Raw genomic sequence first — 5799 nt, 5'->3', positions numbered from 1 at the left:
CAAATGTCTCTATACGTTTTTTTAAAAATCATTTTATTGGGGGCTCATACAACTCTTATCACAATCCATACATACATTCATTGTGTCAAGCATACTTGTACATTTGTTGCCCTTATCATTCTCAAAACATTTGCCTTCTACTTGAGCCCTTGGTATCAGTTCCTCATTTTCCCCCTCCCTCCCCGTTCCCCCCTCCCTCATGTACTTGATTCTATATGCTTTCTAAAGATAGGAAAAGGGGCCTGATTTTATAGACAGAAACACATAGGACTCAAAAATCATAGAAGTTTCTAAATGAAGCCTTGAGGTCCATCCGACACTGCCATTCCTGACTTTGGTTGCCTATTAGAACTGGGGACTAAACCAAAAGCCGAGCCAGTTGCCATCAAGTCAGTTCTGCATGGTGTAAAAGGGTGGCAGTTTGAACCCACCCAGAAGCACTTTAGACGGGCCTAGCTCATGGCTTGTGAAGGATCACAGTCAGGAATGTGCTAAGGAGAAGTTCTCCTCTGCAAAAATGGGGTCACTATTAATTTGGGGACTAAATAGTTAAATGGGAAGCGGAAGAGCTGCCTCCTTAATCGAGAGTCCACAGCAATGGTGTGCACAGAGCTAAGCGTTCAGGACCATCCTCTGCTGATGTGGCATGACTCAAAATTAGAATTTCGTCACAAACAAATTTGCAAACACCCATTAAGAGTCAGAGTGTGGAATATATGAAGTATGACCCTAGGAAAACTGAATTCATCGAAAATGAAGTGGAACGTATAAAGATTGCTGTTCTAGGAATTCATGGGCTGGGACGACAAGCTCAGTGGGGATTACACTTCCACATAAAGTAAAACAAAAATCCACACAAGTGGGCCAATGAGCAACATCAAGAAAAATGAAGAAAAGACTGTAGTCAAGGGTTTCATTTTACTTGGATCCACAATGATCCCCCTGAAAGCAGCAGTCAGGAAGTCAAAGGACTTTCTGCACTGGGCAAATTTGCCCTGAGTGTGAAACAGCAAAAGGTGTCACTGAGGACTAAGGTGTACTTGACCCAAGCCATGGTATTGTCAATAGCATCATATACACGTGAAAGCCGGACAGTGCATATGGAAGAACAGAGAAGGGAACTGCCCTTAGAATTATGGGATTAAAGAAGAACATGAATATACCATGGGCAGCCAGAAAAGTGAACTAAACCGTAATAGAAGATACACAGCTGGAATGCTCCTGAGACTCCAAGGTCATGAGGTGTTATTTCACATACTTTGGCCCCGTCCCTGGATGTTGTTCTTGGTGGAGAAGTAGAGGATCACGGAAAAAGAGGAAGACTCTTCATGAGCTGGATTGGTCTCATGGTTACAACATGTGCTCAAATATAGCAAGGTCAGGAGGATGGTGCAACACTGGGTGCTGTTTCATTCTGTTGTCCACAGGGCTGCTGTGAGTCAGAACTGATGATACCACACCCCCTAACAACAACAGGTGGTTTCACAGTTCTAAAGCAAATGGGAGAGTGATGTTGGGGGAAGTGGGGGAGATAACAACATAAGGAATAAGAGAATAAGAAAGAAAATGTTCCCAAATTGATAGTGATGATGATTGAACTATTGAACATTAATAGGATTGAACTATTGAATTGCGTATGTGAATTATAGGTCAATAAAACAGTTTTGAACATTTTAAAGAAAGCAAATGGGAGATATATGCACACCCTCAGGGCTCTGAAGCAAATAGAAATTCCAGGGCCTGTCATGCCTAAAGCAGACTGCGCAAGGAGCCCCACAGTAAGAAAGGGAATCCTACTCAATCTCATCAGACAAGAACTATGGTGAAGGGAGAATGTCCAGAATATTACCACACACCTTGATCAAATACAAAGTTTTAGTAGTTAGAGGCTGCAGATTGTCTGTTTTCTGTGGGGCGAGGGGGACAGTGCTAACTTCTGACCTTGGAGAAAAGATGAAAGAAGCCAGTCTTTGCTGTCTCACAGGAATGGGCCCTAATCATGGGAGGCCAAGGCAAGATAATGCAAATACAAACCTGCAAAGAAGAAAGGGTATGATGTGGGGGTAGCTTCTGACCTCCTCCAACTGCACGAGGGACAGAAAAATCACCCGATCAACATCAGCTGCCACAGGCCCATCCCTATGAGGCTCATGTCAGACCTGCACCCACCTACCGACTTTCCTTACCACTTCTGCCATCAACTGTGCCTCCTACAGGTCTCTCTACTTTTGGCTGGTTTCTAGTATTCATGGTAATTGCCACGCATATTGACAGACAATGCTCACCATTACATGGCTTATTATCAGGGAAGTTAATGGGTTACAACTCAGGTGAGAAATGCTTAGGATATAGTTGAGGCAGGATAGCTTTGCAGCAAAAAGTCTTTCTCTGGCCCTCAGCCTCTTGGCCTAGCCACTGCTCAGCTCTGGCAATGTTACAAAGCTTGCCAGTGTTACAAATTGTCAGTAAAAACCCAAAGGGCATACCACTCTGTTATAAGCCTGAGCCCACGGGCAGGCACACTCCAGCTCTCTTCAGCAGACCCAGTTCTCTCAATTAAGTGTCGAGAGGCACCATAGTGAAGCCAGACTCCTGCCCCAAAGCATTGAGCTTTACTTACTCTGTGGGCTGTGACATCCACTGCTGTCCCATGCTCTGGCTCCTGGTTCAGCTGCTGCTGCTCCTCCACTGCTATTGTGGTGTCAAAGCTGCCCCTGGATCATGGATCAAGGAGGCTCACTCCTGGCTCTCCTCTTGCTGGTAGTAAACTTCCTCTCTTCCTGCTGCAGAGAGGGTTCATTTTATACCCAGCCGGATGGCAATCACAATTAACCTTGTTCGCAATCCCTCACAGCTGAATCATATCATCCAATCACTATGTGCCCCCACCTAGGGACTCTGTAGGACAGGATAGAACTGCCTCTGTGGGTTTCTGAGACTGCAGCTATTTATAGGAGCAAAAGCCACATCTATCGCCCGTGGTTAGCGGCCCCACTGTGCCACCAGGGCTCCGTGTAGACAGACCATACTAGGGGCCGGGAAATGAGACAATCTTGTCTAGGATACAATTACTCCTCTGGATCTTTTCTTTTTCTTTTTTAACCATAACATAATGATTATTTATTATTAGAGGATTGCAGGCAATATTTGTCACTTTTCTTTAAACTTGTAGTATTTTTAAAAATCATTTTATTGGGGGCTCATACAACTCATCACAATCCATACATGCATTGATTGTATAAAGCACATTTGTACATTCGTTGCCCTCATCATTCTCAAAACATTTGCTCTCTGTCTCCGGATATTTTCTATCCCAAAGATGTAGCAACTCTTAGAAAGTTCAGCTCCTCATCGATGGAGCCTGGCTTTCTTCTATGATCACAGGAAATAAGTAGCAAAGAATGCAAGCATTATTATTCAGCTAGGATGTTACTACCCTGAGTTCCATATTCTGAGCAGATATTTAAAAGAAATGTATTACATTATTCCAAACTCCAAAGCCAAACCCACTGCCATCGAGTCGATTCCATCTCATCGCACCCCTCTATAGGAGTTTGGAGACTGTCAATCTTTACAGGAGCAGATAACCTCATCTTTCTTCCACAAAGTGGCTGGTGCGTTTGAACCACAGACTGAAGACAGCAGCCCGATGCCTAACCCACAGCCTACTGGGGCTAAGGTACATACTAGTCAATCCAGGCTTGCTGAATTAATTTATTATTATTAAAGCAGTCTCATAGAAAACTGGTCAGGCTGATTCTAACCTTGGCGTTGGGAGACTATTTACATAGCTGAAGGCTATTTAAAGAGTATTTACATACTCTACCCAAGGCACCAATGTTGAGAAAGAGTGATGTCAGCGTCATGCAGGAGAAAGGTCAGTGGCTTGAGAAAACACGAGACGCTTATGTCGAAGATGAGGATGGTAGCAATAACCGTGTATTAGGGAGGTGGGGATATCAGTGGTTAAGAGCAGTTCTAGTTTCTGTCTGCTGGGGATCAAATTGAGCCCCATCACCCCTAACATGTGATCTTAGGGAAGTTACTTAACATCTCTGTGCCCACCTGCCTTCAGCCTAAAAGCAGGCATAGTGCAGTACTTTTTGCACAGGGTTGCTGAACAGGTTGGCCATGTGACCTTATCAAAAAAAAAAAAGAAAGTTACCATCCAGTCAATTCCCACTCACAGTGGTGACCAAGTGTGTGTTGAAGTTTTAAGAGTTTGGGTACAGATCGCCAGGCCTTCCTTCTCCAGCACTGACGGGTTTCCCTTAGTAGTTGACTGCTTTACCAAGTGTACCAGGCAGGGGCCCCACTGTACACGCTTCAAACTCAATGCTTCAAGTCCACTGTGACTCACAACACAGGGAAGAACTATCACTGTGAGTTTCTCTTTATGGGAGTAGAAAGCCCCATCTTCCTCCTGAGGAGCGGCTCTTGGTTCACGAACTGCTGACCTCGGGTTAGCAGCCCAACCCATAACCACCACACCACCTGGACATGCCAGCTGGGTCAGAACCTGGATAACTAGTGTGTTTCTGCTCTCTGACTAGTTTGCTTCCTTTTTCGGCATATAGAAGCTTCCATTCTGATGCCAGTTTTCCTAGCCTAATAAACTGCTCCTAGTAGGAGTAAAAAATATATATAATCAGAATAAATAGCTCTTCAAGATCAATATAACAAGTAGGATTGAGAACTGTAGGGGAGCGTTGACTCCAGCTTCTCAGAGTTGTCTTTAAAAGTCTAACATCTTGAGCGCATGCTCCCCTCCTGTGCCCTCCATAAGCACAGATTATCATTTTTAACTCTTGTAAATTATGCTTTTAACATTATCTGTGACCTAAAATAAATGCTAAAGGTGACCGCTACTTCATAAGACCTTGAAAATAAGACCCACCAATAGTTAACGTTATTTGTTTAAACCAGGTCACCGATCCAAAACCCATTGGTGTGGATCCTACAGGGCAGAGCAGAACTGAGCCCCCAAGTCTCCAAGGCAGCAAATCCTTTAGGAAAGCGGATGATCATGGCTCTGGGGTCCAGCCCCAACCTGTGGTTACCAGACGCGTGCTAACCCAGGCAAGCGTCTATACAACAGACAGGTGCACCCTGGTCTCATAAACGTTTTGGAGCGCTTTTACTGTTTTGGGTTAATTGTGAGATGTTTGTGAACCTCTTACCGCATGAGAGCAGAAAGTTACTATGTCTGGGACAAGCGGTCCTAGCCTGTCTTGATGTTTCAAGGACCATCTTAGAAGCCTAGTGTAGCCCCTTCTCAGAATAATGTTTTTAATGGTCTAAAATAATAACAGCAGAGCAGCAAATGAGAAACCGTTTAAATTAACCAGTACTCTAAAAGCCTGTCTTACCATTGATTAGGCTAGAATTCAAGGATAGTCAGCTGAAACCAGTGAGACACACATACACACACGCACCCCTTTTAGGGTCGCTATGAATTGACTCAGCAGTCCCAGTTTTTTGAAGTGATTGATTCAAACAAGGCAGCACATCTGGGTGGAAGATGGATTCAACAGCATCTCAAAGCATGGCATTGGCCACACGTTGTTACCATAGGCCACCGTTGTCATCACAGGCTTGGGCTGGGGGTGCACAACGGCATTTCCCCACTACTGTGTCTGCCTTCCTCCCTCCCTACAGCCAGCAGCTCCAAATAGAGTCCCGCGCACTCCAGGTTGGATGGCACTTTCTCTAGCCCCGCATTCAGTAAGGGTCAGTGGCTTAGTATTGCGGCTGGTCGTTATTATACCAAGTGCAGGCCCTACGCGCCTTCTGGGTCAC

This window comes from Echinops telfairi, unplaced genomic scaffold (assembly GCF_000313985.2).
Source record: "Echinops telfairi isolate 266 unplaced genomic scaffold, ASM31398v2 ScPeMD7_11;HRSCAF=52, whole genome shotgun sequence".
NCBI classification, from domain to species: domain Eukaryota; kingdom Metazoa; phylum Chordata; class Mammalia; order Afrosoricida; family Tenrecidae; genus Echinops; species Echinops telfairi.
The sequence above is the reverse complement of the archived record's forward strand: the minus strand, read 5'-3'. Positions refer to the sequence as shown.